Raw genomic sequence first — 17,947 nt, 5'->3', positions numbered from 1 at the left:
TCCATATCAAGTATGTGATATTGATATTACAGATATTTCTTAATTCATGTCACCTAACAAAGCTGTTAAAAATGAGCTGTTGCTATTACAGGTATGTCTTTAATGATGCTTCTTAACTAAGGTATTATCAGTATATCCAGTAACAAAAGGCACAGTACGACCATCCATGTAAAACAGGGTTTATTACATCAAGCTTCAAGTTGAAACTCTTTTTCAAGAATGAATCAATACATTAAAACCACAGAATAAGTATACAACACCAGCCAATCACATAACATAACTCATAAACACATTGTATAATTATGCAATTTGTATAATTAATGTAATTAACCAAACCTAGTGCATTAGAAAACATCATTAAAAACAACTTAATAACATACTAGAATGCTTCATTACAGCTTAAAATTTTCATAAAACAGATATAATATTTTAACTGACATATGCTTGTCTTAATATCTTAAGAAACTTGGTGCATTATATCGAAGCCGCCAATTCCTAACCAAGGCAGCTAGAATCTCCATAGCCAATTCCCAGCTAATCTCCACCCTACTCTATGCATCCCCCATACTTACCAACCTTAGACAGACAGACCTACACAAGCTGGATGCTTGTTACAACAAAATTGCTAAATTTGCCACTGGAACCTCCTACCGCAGCCATCATTGTATCTCCCTTAAAGAACTAAACTATCTAGAACTCCCACAACTCCTTCACTTTAATCAACTCACCCTCACTCATAAACTTATTAACCACCCCTTTAACATTCCTTCCCTTCAAACCCTTCTACAACCCTATTACCTGACTAGGCCCCTAAGATCAAGCAACAAAAATCAACTCACTGTTATCAAACCCAAAAACTCTGCAGGAGAAGCCATATTTTCATGTACCATATCTAAACTTTGGAACAATCTTCAACCCTCTATAACTACTTTACCTTCCAGCAGCCTTTTCAAGACTGCGCTCAAATTCCACTTAAATTTGCACTGGCTTTGTCCTAGTTCTAATCCAGACTAACACCCCCACCCTTACCCCCCCACATCTAAACTCTTAACCCAACTATACTATTGCCACTATTAACCACAGTCAGAAATAGCTAGTTGTCTTTATATACCTTAACATCTTGTCTGACGACTTTGTTACTAATATTATAAATGGCAAGAAACTATCTTAACTTGCAACATTCTCTATATATACTGTTGATAATCAATATCTTGTTATTGTATTAAAGCCAACAACCTGTAATGTTGTTTACTATTACTGCAACTTTGTATCTATTATGTATATGATGTGGAGCTTTTCTCCCGGGGCATCCGCTGAAAAAGGACCTGCGTTCAATCGGAACTTCCTGGTAAACAAATGTAAATAAATAAATAAATAAATAAATAAATAATGCTGTTAGTTTTATTAAGCCCTGAGTGAACATCAGATCTAAAAATGTTTATTTATATTCTGCTCTCTCTGTGGCATTCACAATGTCCCCTCCCCTCTTATTCTTAAAGACTCTCTGCAATATTCTAAATTTAAAGGCATGTTCATTCCCACAACGTAAGATATGCTTGCTCAGTGCATTTGTCTCAACCCCTCTTCTTATGTCAGATAAATGGGAGGCAATTCTCTCCTTAAATTTACAGTTGTTTTTTCCACTATAAAAACATAAACATTTCTCACAATTAGCCAAATAAATTAATTTTCACTATTGCACTTCCCAAATGTCCTAAAAATAAAATTGGCTTGAGTTATAGGGTGTATAAATTCTGTTTCCATGTTAATGAATTTACAAAAAGTGTAATTATATCAAGGGACTGTCCTCTTGTTAAATCTATATGGCTCTTCATTTTTACCAAAATCTTTGTAGCAGAGAAGTTGTTTAAGATTCTTCTCTTTTTTATATATAAAATAAGGCCTTTCTCCTGCTATTTTCCTAACATTAGTGTCAGAACTAAGAACAGTCCAATTTCTTTTAATTATGGACTGAATCCGTCTAGAGTTATGTGCATACTAGAGTTATGTACATACGTAGTTGCTTGTACCTCTTTCCTATACTATATATGCTAACATAGTATTGGCTAGATGGGAAGAATATACTATTTTTGATTCTAATAAAAATGAATACTACAATAGTGCTTTAATGCATTATAAACATTTTGTAGATGTCGTAGTATTGTTGTGGAGAGGGAATAGGGAGGCACTGGATCAATTTGTTGAACATCTACAAAACAGCACCAACTTCCTTAAGTCTGACATGTCTTGTTCAGTGGATGAAATTACTTTTTTGGATGTTAAACTGATGACTATTAAAGGTAGAATTCATACATCTATTTATAGGAAAGAGGTACAAGCAACTAGGTATGTATATAACTCCAGTATGCACCCACCCACATTTATAAGGGTGTAGTAAAAAGTCAATTCCTGAGAGCCAGTAGGCTAAATACTACTGAAGAGAGGTTTGCAGCTGAAATTAATACTATGACACAGGAGTTTTTGACAAGAGGCTATAATAGAGGTTTATTAGCTGAGAATGCAGAGTATGCTAAATCTGAAAGATCTAGTGTAGGTAAACCATATTTATTTAAAGAGGGTAATACTGCCCAGAATGATAGCTTTGTGAGAGAAGCTGGATTTAATAAACTAGGATATATGATGAAGTATAACAGACATTCTAGACAGATTCAGTCCATAATTAAAAGAAATTGGACTGTTCTTAGTTCTGATACTAATGTTAGGAAAATAGCAGGAGAAAGGCCATATTTTATATATAAAAAAGAGAAGAATCTTAAACAACTTCTCTGCTACAAAGATTTTGGTAAAAATGAAGAGCCATATAGATTTAACAAGGGGACAGTCCCTTGTTATAATTACACTTTTTGTAAATTCATTAACATGAAAACAGAATTTATACACCCTATAACTCATGCCAATTTTATTTTTAAGGAATTTGGAATGTGCAATAGTGAAAATTTAGTTTATTTGGCTAATTGTGATAAATGTTTATGTTTTTATAGTGGAAAAAACAACTGTAAATTTAAGGAGAGAATTGCTTCCCGTTTATCTGACATAAGAAGAGGGGTTGAGACAAATGCACTGAACAAGCATATCTTACGTTGTGGGAATGGACATGCCTTTAAATTTAGATTACTGCAGAGAGTTTTTAAGAATAAGAGTGGAGGGGACATTGTGGATGCCACAGAGGCAGCAGACTATAAATGGATAAACCTTTTTAGATCTGATTTTCACCCAGGGCTTAATAAAACTAACAGCATTAAACCCATTTTGAAATTAAAACAAGCATATGTCAGTTAGAATATTATATCTGTTTTATAATTTTTTTTAGGCTGTAATGAAGCATTCTAGTATGTTATTAAGTTGTTTTAATGATGTTTTCTAATGCACTAGGTTTGGTTAATTACATTAATTATACAAATTGCATAATTATATAATGTGTTTATGAGTTATGTTATGTGATTGGATGGTGTTGTATGCTTATTCTGTGGTTTTAATGTATTGATTCATTCTTGAAAAAGAGTTTCATCTCAAAAGCTTGATGTAATAAACCTTGTTTTACACGAATGGCTGTGCTCTGTCTTTTGTTACTGGATCTAATTTTGTGTTGGTTCATCTGTACATCTAGCTATTTTATACCCGTTTCTTGGACTTTGAATTACCTGTATAATAAGGATCCATACTGTCTGCGGTCTGGCTACACATCCTGAGGTTTCCCCAACACTTTCTGTTACATTCTTCAAATCATTACTTGTTGTAGTATTTAAATATGACATGTAAACAGACTATTTTATACCCGTTTCTTGGACTTTGAATTACCTGTATACTAAGGATCCATACTGTCTGCGGTCTGGCTACACATCCTGAGGTTTCCCCAACACTTTCTGTTACGTTCTTCAAATCATTACTTGTTGTAGTATTTAAATATGACATGTAAACAGACTCCTGTAATATAGTGCTGTTGTCTTTGGACTGCTGTGAAGAGTATATATATATATATATATATATATATATATATATATATATATATATATATATAGTTAGGAGTTCTAATCCCACTCACAAGCTATAAAGATGTTAGACGTTCTGCTGATTTTTCCAATGTTATGTATAAAGTCATTATTGTTACTGTAATATGTCACATTAATATTTATCACACACAGTGCTATACAGACATTTTCACTGCAAAGAAATGCATACTGTTTATGTTGACATATGCTGTTCACAGAATGAAATGCATAAATGGGCTCAAACATGAATATTATCATGTACATATCAATGTCTTTCAGATGGCCAGTCATCCTGGGGGTGACAAGTTTTTCCTTCTGGAAAATGACATCATAATCAATGCACTCTACCAACATGCAAGGAGTCTCCTAGGCCTTTCAAGTGATACCATTTGGAGAAATGAAATCTGGGCGGACCTCACCAACATGATCAATTCAGTCGGAGGCAACAACCAATCCCTTGAAGCCTGTAGATGATTTTGCTTGAACATGATCCATTTTGCAGCCAACAGAGTGACTTGTTATGAAAGACTGAGGGATGTCACCAGTGGTTGACTACTACTTACCCCCCAATGACATCACAATATTTCTGGCCTCATTGTATACAGCAAGAGGGGAGCGGTGCATCCCTGTTGATGGGATTGAAGCTGCAGTTCCAGGATGACTATGTAAGCCTTTATTTCCATTTCAGGGCTGTGCATTGATATGATCACTGCAGATTGCTGTAGCATGCACATTCATGTATTGCTGTTTTTGATATATAGCAGCAGAGTTTAGCCTTGCACACACATCCACACAGGATGAGAATAATGAAAGTAAATCTAAAGACATGTACTGATGCAAGTGAAATACAGACAGAGCAGTCCAAACAGTTATTGTAATGCTGTTTGCATTAATATTCACAGGTCCATCTACTTGGGAATAAATCAGGGAGCAGCAGGGGAGCGTCTCTGTACTGTTGCTGTAAACACTTCATGACACTGCTCTTTACTGTTATATTGTGGTTTCTCTACCATTGCACACTATAGGTACATCCATTGGAGGGGAAAGTTGTGTATTTTCCATTGCAGACATTCCAGGTATGTTACAGCAAAATTGCCATAGCTTTCAACAATGTTTAGCACACGTGATATCTGACATTTATGTCTATATTTGTCAGTACAGACTGATGTGGTGCACAGTTGCAATGTCCATCACATGAGTATTTGTAGCCCATTTTACTGTTGTGTATATGTGATGCTGTCAGTATTCTTTTTGCTAAATACTTGACTCTGCTGTCTTTCTCTTTACTTTCCCACTGCAGATTCCACAGTACATCCCACAATCTCTCCAGAAGCAGGAGTCTGTCAGAGGTATGCAATTACAAGGTTTTATACCTGCCCTTGCCTGACCTCCATTAATAGTGTGCCCTTCTTCCCATTGCTAGGCCAGTCTGCATCAACTTCATCCAGTGCACATATGAGTGGTATGTATTTGCAACACATTCTGTATGTTTTAACTGTGTTCACCTGGTTAATGGTGTAAATGATGTGATCACTAATGCTGTTTTTCCCCTACACTAGTTGAAGTTCAGACCTCTTCAACACCATCTTCCCATGAGTTGTTGCCAGGTGCGTGTTTTTTTATTCATCAAATATTTCATGTATGTTGGCCATGTAAACAGATTATATAGTTCATTTATGCAGATTCCATAAAACATACATACAGTAGACCTCATGTAAAGTCACTATTATTTGTAACATTGCAGTGAGATATATATGCCATATGTCTTTGATGATATCCATCATGTGATGTAAGCATATTGTCCTGATCTGTGTCTTTGTATCTATTAGCACATCAAGTATCTGTATCATCCAGCAGCCTATACAGTTATCATGATGTTGTTCATGATGTGTCTCAGCATGGTAGTATGGTGTCTGGTACAGAGGACCTTGAGTTGTTTGGAGAGTCCATTTGTGAGGTTGACAGTGATGTTGCAGCAGATGTAAGCCTCAGATGTGGAGGTCCACTTGTCTAGCCATTCAGAGAATGCTGCCACAGTGGATGTTGAACAGGATGAGGCCGTTGACCAACACACCACAGTTGAGAGCACTGCTGATGGCAGTAACACGCAACAACCAGGAGCGGGGATTTGCAGTAGATGTAGGTGAACAGATGTTGCACATGGCCAGGAGTCAGATGGTGTCTGCCTCCTGCTGCAGGCAAAGGAATGGTCGCAGCAACAACATTGTTCAGATGTCTGTGCACTTGCCCGTGCCACAGATCATATGGCACACCAACTACATGTCATGCGTAAAGGACAAGAGCACAGACATGGTGAGATTATGGCTGCATTGTCCGATCAGAATGACTGCTAGCTGTGGCAAAGTTGGTGGAAACCTGGCCTCTACTGTACTGCAGAAGTCATACTACCACCAGGATTCTGCGTTCTCTGATTGTGCTCAGCAGATTGCAACCTGGGAGAGGCAGGCCACCTGTCTGCAGAACCAACATTGGCCATTGAGAATCACTATCTGTGGTCTGAGCTGCACAGAGTTCAACTGCTGGCCCATCTGCTGTAGTTCCACCAGTCACAAGGCCTTCAACTCGCAGTTATGCTACTTCATTTCAACATGGTGTTGTAACCCCATCCCTCCCCTCTGTGAAGCAACCAGGGCAACACGTGTCTGTCCATGGTCAGGTCAGAGCGTACCATGGTGTGAGACATCAATTATGTCATCCTAGACTGTGTTACAATGTGTCCAACAGTGTAGTACACATAGCGGCCTCATATTATTGAAATACCACTGTACTGTGATATGTGCCTTCTAAAATGAGAAATTCTGCATTATGTTCTGCATGATTTCCCTTTTTTCTTTTTATTATATTGTAGAGATATGTATGTGTAGTACAGATATGTGTCCCTTATTGTTTTCCATACAGTGATACAACAATCTGAGCATGTGTGCATACCTGTGTCAGATGTGGCCTGAGCTGATGATCCCTTTTCTGACATATTTACATATGTTCATGTTATGATTATGGTGTTATGCCTGATCATACCTCTCAACTGTACAGGTTTTCGCAGACTGTCCATATTTTTGCCTCATATTTTTGGTGTGTTCCTCCTAAAATCTGTTCCTTTCTGGAAAATAGCTGAGGACTGAAGTCATTAAATAATGGCAAACATTTGAGTTTAAGATTCCACATCCTTCAGAAAATTCATGCTAATGCAAAACCTGTTATTCTATCAACTTTCTAAGTTTGTAAGAGCAATATTTAAAATCTGTCCCTATTTGTCCTCTCATCATTTTAGGCGTTGTCCAGGTTTTTTGCTTTAAGAGGTTGAGTGGTATGTGCCTGATGCTTAGTGTGTACATCTAGTGGGTACTTGCCATTAGATGTAACCTATGCTGCTGTGGTGAGGCAACACCTGAAGATTGCACATTAATGTTTAATCTGTGTATTTCTGTATGTGTGGCTTGTCAGGACTCAAAGATTTGGGTCAGACACTGCAATGTTGCTTGGGCTTGCACTTGTGGTTTCACCCTACATTGCCTACACCGGTGACTTCTGTTCTCTATGTCCTCCTGCTCCTCCTACAATACCTGTCACATGTTCTTTTCAGACATTTGGGGTTCTTGGGGTAGTTCACCCACACCGGCAGTTGGAAGACTGCCATGCGTTCCGGTTAACATGTTGTACAGCATGGCACATACAGTAATCATCTGTGCTGCCTTCTCAGGTATGTATTGCAGTGCACCCTTGATGTGTCCAGACATCTGAACTGAACTTTCAATACACCGAGCACACACTTTATGGTGTTTCTGGTTGCTGCATGTGCTCTATTTTAGGCCTCCTGTGCAGGGTTGGATGGTTCATGGTAGGGAGCCATTAGTCATGGCTCACATGGATAACCACAGTCATCTGTTGTGGGGAATAAAAACTCTTTTGGTCAAAAATGGATATTGCTGAGAGGGGTATCCTTAACTTTTATCTGCTCCTGTACTTATCCAGTAGCAGTCCCTCTGGTATTTCTCCTTCATGGAATGCAGTCCTCAGTCTACTTTCCCTCCAAAGGGCAGCATCATGGACACTTCCAGAGTGTGTTGTCATGATATCTGTTATGCTACCATCTGCTGCACACACAACCTGACAGTTGATGGATGGCCATCCTTTTCTGTTCATGTATCGGCCTGCTTCTTGATGTGCTGGTGTCTTGATAGGTATGTGTGTGCAATCTATTGCACTGAGTACATGTGGGAAGTTTGCAATGTTACAGAATGGGGTGGATGGAAAGTGTATGTAGTGATCCACCTTGCTGCACATTGCTTCTAGGAATTTTGCCAGGATACAACTGGTAACTGTCTGTGATACTCCCATAGCCAGATACTGGCTAAGGCTATTGCTGCCCCTATAGTGCCTTTTTTAGGCAGGGTTCAAATAACAAATTCACCACCATAACAGGAACAGGCAAGCAAAAACTGAGGGTAATGCTACTCAATGCTAGAAGTCTAAATCTCAAAATGCACTCACTCGAGGCATTTCTTAAAATGGAGAACATCGATATCTGTACAGTGACTGAGACCTGGTTCAAGGCTCCAGAGAGCACCCCTACACTACCAGGCTATAACTCATTCCACATTTTTCGGCCATGTAACCTGGACCGAAACACCAAAGGCAGAGGTGTGTCCATATTCATTAAGGATATCCACACCTCCAGGCTAGTTGCTCAGCATAATGCATCCGAGGTTATCCAAGTGCAACTAACTCTGGGCAAAACTGCAATCCAAATTGTAGCTTGCTACAGATCCCCACCATGCCCCAGGATTCCCACTCCTCTTTTCTTGATGTACTGGAAGATATTAGGGTTCAACCAAACACCCTAATAATGGGTGACTTCAACTACCCCACCATTAACTGGGAAAACTACTCGTGTACCAAATCCTTATCTCAACACTTTCTGGAATTCATAAACTCCAATGCCCTAGATCAACTTATCCACATCCCCACAAGGGGCAACAATATCCTAGACCTAGTCATTACCAACATGAGTGACCGGTGTTCCACACCTGAAGTCAACTCCTCGTTGGTCCGATCCAACCATAAGCTTATCACCCTTGATAACCACATCCCGACCCACCCCCCCCCATTAAGGAAATCACAGTAAAAAATTTCTCCAAAGCCAACTTCATGCTTCTTAAGACAGAAGTGGTGAACTTCATGACACCCATGCAGATAGACAATACAGTTACATCTGCTGAATCCTACACAAATGCACTCTATAAGCACTTATACGAGTGCATGGATCGTGTTTTCCCAAACAGAACCAAGACAGTATCCTCCAAAAAAAGAAAGCCAATCTGGTGGTCCCCTGCCATAAACAAACTGTACAACAGAAGGAAGAAACTGTTGCAAAAGAGAGTAAAATCCCATGAGTGGAGGAGCTCCCTGGTCAGCCTCAGTAAGAAGCTGAGATCCCTTATAAGATCCTCCAAAGCTAGCTATGAAAACAAAATTGCCACTAAATCCAAGGACAACCACAAAGCATTCTATAGCTATGTCAAGAATCTAGATGGCAACACCCAGATCTGCTCTGAGTTACAGCACAAAGGCATGAAAATTACAGAACCAGCTGATATTGCCAACATCCTGGCAGATCAGTTCAGTGCTAACTTTACACCCCCCCACCCCCTAAAGGGCCCATATCTATACAGGAAGAATGCAGAGTCCCTGTAATCACAGCTACGCAGGTAAAAGCTGCACTCTCTAAAGCCAAAAACACAGCATCCATGGTACCGGACAACATCCCAGGCTGCGTTTTTCACGAACTTCAGAACAAACTGGCTCCCCACTTAAGCACCATGTTCAATAATAGCCTCGCATCAGGCTTTGTGCCCACTGAATGTTGCACAGCAACAGTTATCCCACTCCACAAAGGGGAAGCCACCACTGATCCCGGGAACTATCGACCTATTAGCCTGACGAGCCTGATCTGCAAGGCCATGGAACGTGTCATCATGGAACTCATAAACAAAGACATTGGTAACCTCCAAACTCTGGATCCCACCCAGTTCGGGTTTGTGAAAGGCAGATCATGCCTCCTGAACCTGATCGACTTCTTTGAGGCAGTCACCAAAGCTGTGGATGAGGGTAAGGTGGTTCACACAGCCTATCTTGACCTCGCCAAGGCTTTCAACACCATCCACCATTCTGGAATTATATCTAACCTCACTAAACTAGGTATAAATCCTTACATCACAAGATGGGTTGCCAACTGGCTCACTGACAGAACCCACACTGTAAAAGTTGCAGTTGCAGACTCCAAATCTGACCTCAAAGCAGTGACAAGTGGAGTACCACAGGGTTCCGTCCTGGGACCTCTCCTGTTTGGTATCTACTTCTCTGAAGTACAGGCTAACACAGAAGGCCTCTGGCTAATGAAGTTCACAGATGACTGCAAACTAGGAGCCGTAGTCAAGTCCCCAGATGATGTGGACATCCTATAGAAGGGCCTCACTGAGACAGATGCCTGGTGTCAGAGCCATGGCCTCAAGCTCAATGCCAAAAAGTGCAGTGTCATCCCCTTTGGTAAAAACTCTGTACCCATGAACTACCACATAGGCAGCAATCTACTTAACACCGAATGCGTTATAAGAGACCTTGGGACTCAGGTGGACAGTAGTCTCTCCTTTGATAGTCACATCACCACAGTAGTCAGGAAGTCCTTCTACATGGCACACCTCATCATAAAAGGGTTCTTATCCAGAAAAAAAGAGGTCATTGTTCCCCTCTACTCATCACTCATAAGACCCATTATAGAGTACAACGCCCCTTTTGGAATGTACCTCACAAGACAACTGCAGCAGCTGGAAAGGCCACAGAAGTACCTCACAAAGAGGATTACTGCCTCAAACAAATGCCCTACACTGACCGCCTCAAAAAACTCCAGCTTTACTCCGTAGCATATCGCCTACTCCAAGGGGATCTCTGCCTAACATATAAAGCTATGTCAAACCCAGAGCTGTTGGACATGCTACACCTAAAGAAATCCCAATTCCTCTGAGCTACACACTCTAGGGACCTAAACCTTGTCACCTCAACAAACAGGACATGCTGGAGGGATAGATTCCTGTCCCAGAGACTTCCTATACTCTGGTACAAGCTACCCATCTATGTCAAGCAAAGTTCTTCATTAGCACTCTTCAAGAAAAATCTTGATGACTAGATGGGAAATAGGAAATACACCCCGGGGATCACTTCTGTGTCTCTGCTGGACAGTAGCAAAGGAAAATAACTTTCTTGGGTGGTGTAAGCTATGGAACATTGCTGGCTAGGCTTACGTAGGCCCTTGGGCCGATAGCCTAGTACCTACCTATGAACCTATGAACCTATGTGTCTCTGTAATGTCCCAGATGCAAGTACACCCAGGCAAAGATACACTGAGATTTCCTTGCAAGGTCTGCACAGACATGTGTTGGGCACACATATTGCAGACAGCCTCTACCTGTTGCCTGTCTAGATGGTATCTGTCGAATATTTGCTGGTCTGATGACTGGTTTAGTTGCAGCCTTGCTCTGACTCTAGCTGGCTGCCTTCTAGGACACATGACCACAGACTCATTTATGGCCTGTATCATGACAGAATATTAACAAAAGGTTGCATTTTTATATATATATATTGATGTTTTGTTATGGAGTTCACCATAAATCATAGTATTTGCTTGAATTCCTCAAAATATGTAAAGTATGTGCCAAGGATTTCACAAATGTAGTCCTTGTGGCTGTTTGTCATATACGAGTTGTGTTGTGTTTGCACAATGCATTTTAGAATCAGACCAGCATGTGCTGAATCCATAATTATCCTACACTGGATACTTAGGTACTCAGTCTGCCTTCAGTGTGTCTTCTGGAATCATGTTCATAGCAGGTGTGCTAAAGTCTTCCTTCAGTGAGCTGTGCTATCCACAGATAGCTGCTGTGAACTTTATGGAGTCCAGCCCACAGGTAAACTGCCATTCCTAACAAAAAAAAAACATATCATTCAGGTAACACAAGTATAACTTCATACATGACAAAATTTGCTTGTAAAATATAATTGCTCTCCCAGTAGTGAAGAACAATGTTTGCCAAAACTGAGGCAGAAGTTACACCCATTGCTATACCATTCACCTGTTAAAAAAGTCACCCAGAAAAAGTATAAAATTGTTTTGTAAAATATCTTCCATAAATCTGTATAGTAACAGGATATCAAAATGAAATTAGCCAATAATGCTGCATGAATCCAATCCAAACTAGTGCTAAACAGAATGACAGTAAATATATCTTTCATATCAATTGTGACAATAAATAGATTGTCAACAAACTCACAAAGTAGCAAAAAAATCTCAAAAACCTCAAAATTCTTCAGGACACTATTTTGCCATAGAATATTTTTTTTAAGAAATGTTATCTGTGACAAAGTTGCCTAGTTATGTAAGAAGACAAGACACTGCAAAGTGATTCAAATAACTCTGATAAGCTAAAACATTAGTAGAGCAGTTTTCATGACATGATGTTTAAAACTGAATTGTTTGCTTCTAAGTCTAAAAATTGCACTAAGAAGTGTTTCATCTTCTGTGAAAGCAAAACCAGTATATGTGTTTCAAACTTAGATGTAAGGGTTACATTGCTATGCTCTATGCTACAAATATCGAAAAAATACTACTAGCAGAAAAATGAAAACTGCAATGCATGCCACAAATGGAATTGTTCCCAAGGTGTGTAACAAAAACATAGCTAGAATAATTGAGCCAGCATTATGCTATTATGTCATTAAGTTACAACTAAGCTGAAGTATATTACATTTATAGAGGGAAGAGAAGTTCAAGCTCTGCTAGATTCTGAAAACAATGCTACCTTTGTTAAGGGTCCCTTGATTTCACAGATATTCCAAGGTCACTACGTTTTTTAACCATTCATGCCTTGTCAGTACACTCCCTAATGCCATCCACCCTTTATCCAAGAGCCCCATACCAGTCATTCTCAGAGTAAATTTGTAGTAACCCAAGTTATGTGTTAAGGAATTTAGTGAGTTGTACACTTTAACACACAGATGAAGTCTATTCCAGAGGTTTGGAAGATGCTGGGTTAAAAACCTGACCCTCTACTATGTTTTATTTGTCTTTTGGTGAGGATTTAGACCCCTGGTTCTTGTATTGGTAGAAATACTGAACTTGAGGACCAGGACAACTGGGTCTCTAATGTCACAGTAAGTGAGACAGAGATTTCCCCTCAAAAAGTCTGTAAGACACTGAATAAAGGGATAGGACTTTCAGCCTCTCTTGATAGTTCAGGGGACTTTAGACCTGTGATAATTTTGGTTATGAACCTTTGGACTCCTTCTAATTGTTTGATATGTTTAGTGAGATTCATCCCAAAGTGATTGCTTTACTCAATAATTGGTCTGGTATGGGAGCATGACTAATAACAACCAAAAGGTGGAGCTACTTTGCATTCATGGTGATAGACTAGAATATCAACTCACAAATGTAGATATTCATTCAAACAGTTCTGGGAAAGCTGTTATATTCTGTGGCAGTTACTCAGATATGATTCATGATGTAACAATAGGAAAATGCTTTCTCTATTTTAAAACACAATGGAAAAAGGGGAGGAGGAAGAATAATCCATGGTTACATTGTACCAGGCAGATACAGTTATCAAGAAAAAAACATACAGCTGCACCACGTTGATAGATCCATTCAGTATAAGAATGGGAGAAGGGTGTTGGAGAAGCAAGAGAGTGAAACTTACATAATGAGGTCCGGAATAAAAATCAGGAGAAGGGAGCTCAGGAGCTACAGAACTACAAAAAGAAGCCATAGTGTGATTGAGGATAGTCAGTAAAAAGGATCATGTCTGTTTTTTTTTTTTATCAAATTCCTTTTTATTGAATATTTTCACAAAATATGCAGAAGAAGGTAAACAAGACATATACATGTGGTACAGCTGATGTCACAGAATGCATACCATAATCAAGTAATAATAGATATTGCACACTTTACTAATTAACATTCAAATTAGGTAGATTTACGATTTTGTATTACTACGAGGATATGCTTATATTGTGATTAGTCCTAGAACTTTTGTCATATAGCAGTTCTCTTGTACATTATTTTTCAATTGTGAGCAGTACTAGAGGTATAACATCAACCTATAGAGTGATAACAATTTACTCTACTATACCCTATATACATATATGCAAATATGTCACCTTAATTATTGTGGTTATTAATCTCAACTAAGTGATGTGTTTATTAGCATTTAACTTACTGTTTATGATACAATATCAATTAATGCTTTGCAGTACCTATGATAGTAGGTTTGGTTCTTCTGACTTTTTGTACAAAGCTTCTTGGCCAATATGTTTTTTCGCCATGCTTTTATATTCTGACCAGGTTAGTCTTGATCTGTCTACCCAGTTTTTCGCTATCTTAGCTTTTAATAGGGTACATAGTGCTATTATAATGTGTTTAGCATTTGAATAGCCACGGTGGTGCAGTGGTAGCGTTGTCGTCTCATAGCAAGAGGTTCTCCCATTCGATTTTTGGCTGGAACGCCTTCTGTGTGGAGTCTGCATGTCCTTCCCGTGGTCGAGTGGCATTCGAAAGACATGCGTAGGGCGTGTCTTTGTTGAAGGTTGGGCGTCGAGCTGGCACCTTGGCACTGTAAAAATCTACTGCCAATCATTAGTGGACCGAAGTTCCACTGTGGCAACCCCTACCAGAAAAAGCTGAAAGAAGAACAATTATTATTACATTTGAATACATGTAGTATAGCTGTTTCCCACGACAACGTGAATTTTGAATAGCCTGATTTCTCTAAAATGAATCTTAGTGAGCAAACAAAAAAACATGAAAAAGCACTCGAACAGAACCAATAACAGGAAAAAAGTGCTTTGGGCTGATGGAAAGAACAAAAGCTGTTTTTTTAAAAACTCAGCTTTATTCGGTAGCACCACACAGAAAACACCATTAACGCATTTAATCCACAACTCGCGTTTTTGTCCACACTACTTGGACTTCATCAGATAATCCATTAATTAACACAGTCACTACTTAAATAGCTCAGCCAGGTTACACTAACCAATAAAATTACAAAGTATATTATAAAGTACTGAATACTGAATAAGATGATCTCACTGGGCTCATAAATATTAATCAATGTATATAATAAAATACAACAAATTCTTACCAAATAATAAATAATAGACTATCTAACTATAAAATTACTACATAAAACCTAAGAGACTATCATATCAATAGAATAATTAAAAAGATTCTAAAACTTTAATTAAAATATTGATGCAAGAAACAATAATAAAGTATACATCCATACATTTTATGTGGGGGATTAGCACCATCTACTGTCAAATGTGGATATTGCACTTGTCACAGTTTCGAAGCCCTTAACTTTAGTAATGGTAGTATAGATATATAATAATTTAACCCTGGTGTTTTTGCTGATTCCAGGGTTATTTGCCACCATAACTCCTTATATTCTACTTGTTCCTCCCAAGGGCCACCTCTTATGTCCTTCCTAATTTGTTCTAATACATAAAAGAAGAATTTATAACCTTCGCATTCTCTAGAATGCTTGTATAATGCATTAATATATTTCGCTTTGGATATCTCATATATATGTTCATATATTCGCCTCCTTAATGTTCTTTCCGTTTTACCCACATAAAACGATTTACATTTTTGACATATAGCAAGGTATATTACCCTTTTAGTATAGCAATTATAATACCCTTTGCTTTTTATCCATTTATTTCTACTTTCTAAATAAATTTCACTTTTATTGATAATATATTCACATTGGTTACATCTCCCACATTTGTATGTTCCTAGTTTCCTTCTTCCATCAAGGAAGTGGGTGTCATCATGTAGGTTACTATTCACCCCACTATTATTATTTTCTAAAATTTTCCTTAAACTATAGGAGTTCTTATAGACCACTTTAAGTGTTATTTTGGTAACTTTATCTATATCAGTAAGGGTAATAAAATTTTCCCATTCCCTGTGGAAAACGTCTCTAACCTTATAATTAGTAGCATTGTATTCCAATACCAAGGCTTGTTGGAATTCATTGTTAATTCCCTTATTTTCATTTCCATACCTTTCATCACAGTTAACATTAGCTACCCCTTTTATTGGTCTAAATTTACTTTTTCTACCATTCTCTGCCTCCATTCTAATATTTTTAACAAATTCATTAGGATATCCTTTATCCATGAACATTTTCTCGAGAAAATTACATTCCTTAATGAAATCTGAATCTAGGCTAGTCATGCGGCATCCCCTAACAAACTGCCCTTTTACTGTATTATTTTTACAATGCAAGGGTTGTGCACTATTAAAATGGAGAAAGGAATTACAAAAAGTGGTTTTCCTATGAATACTAGTTTCAAAGTTCTTTTCTACCTTATATATTTCCACATCCAAGTATTGTAGGGTGTCATGTGAGGTCTTATAGGTAAATTTAAGGAAATTGGTGGTAGTACTAATATAATTCATAAATTCTTCAAAAACATCATAACCACCTGTCCAAAATATTACAATATCATCCAGAAATCTATGACATATGGTCCAATAGGTGCTCTATTTAGAACTTAAAACGAATTTCTCCTCCCACTTTGCTAATACTAAATTCGCAAATGTGGGGGCACAAGCTGCACCCATAGACACCCCTTGTGTTTGCTGGAAATATTCTCCATTGAAAATCAAGAAATTATATTTAAGGACCATCTCCATAAGTCCAATACTTGCCACTTTTTCATTATGTGTCAATTTATTGTCCTGAAACAACATGTCTTCAAACATTTGAATCCCCGTCTCATAAGGTATGCATGAAAACAGGTCAACAATATCAATGGTAACAAATATTAAGTTGTCCACATATAGTTCAGGAGTAATTTCCCTTAATAAATCCCATGAATCTTTTAAAATAACTTTATTATTTACCCAAATATGCTTGGCCTTTGAATCCACAAATTTTGCCAAAGGGAGAGTTTTAGATCCATCCGCTGATACTATAGGTCTGAGCGGGGGGTCCTTGTCATTTTTATGAATTTTAGGGATACCAAATATAATAGGCATTCTTGGTTTCCCTACATTGAAAAAATTATAAATTATATTGTCTATAACACCTTCATATAACATGCCTTGTAATAACATATCTATTTTACGATACGCTAAGTTCACTTCATTTTTTGAAACACAGGCATATTTCACTTCATCTCGTAAAATTTGGTTAATTTTCCCTTCATAAATGATATTTTCCATTATAACAATCCCCCCACCTTTGTCTGGTTTCATAATTCTAACTTGGGAATTATTTCTTAATTTAACCATAATCTTATTCTCCTCTTTATTAAAGTTGTTCTTGTATTTAATTTTCTTTTGTGCATTCCTTACTTCTTTCTCCAAAATAATTTCTAAATTCCTTAATTGGGGATGCAACGGGGGGTTAAAAGTAGTTCTACATACCAAGCCTTGATTATCATAAGTTGTATTTTTTATATTATTTTTAGAGAATAATATTTCTAAATTTATTTTCCTTAAAAAAGCTTGATATCCAGAAGTGTTTTAGTTAAATCCCCCTGTGTATGAGGAATATACTTCAAGCCCTTACTGAGAAGGTCAAAATGTCCCTTAGTCAGAATAATATTACTAAAATTGTAACTAGAAAAATCATTAAAGGTGTGTTTATATCCTTCTACTACTATTTCTTCTGAATTAGTATCTGTGATTAATGGGGGTGGGGTATAATCAACTAATATCCCCCCCCCTTCTGAAAATTTCCATTCCTATATCATTGCTGATTATCATAATCTTCTTCTCTATTTAATGGTGGAAATTCCTGATCATAATCATATGTATTCCATCCTTTTGATGACTCACCATATTTGTTACTATT

This window comes from Protopterus annectens, chromosome 1.part0 (genome assembly GCF_019279795.1).
Source record: "Protopterus annectens isolate FY-2018-M chromosome 1.part0, PAN1.0, whole genome shotgun sequence".
Lineage (NCBI taxonomy): Eukaryota > Metazoa > Chordata > Ceratodontiformes > Protopteridae > Protopterus > Protopterus annectens.
The sequence above is the reverse complement of the archived record's forward strand: the minus strand, read 5'-3'. Positions refer to the sequence as shown.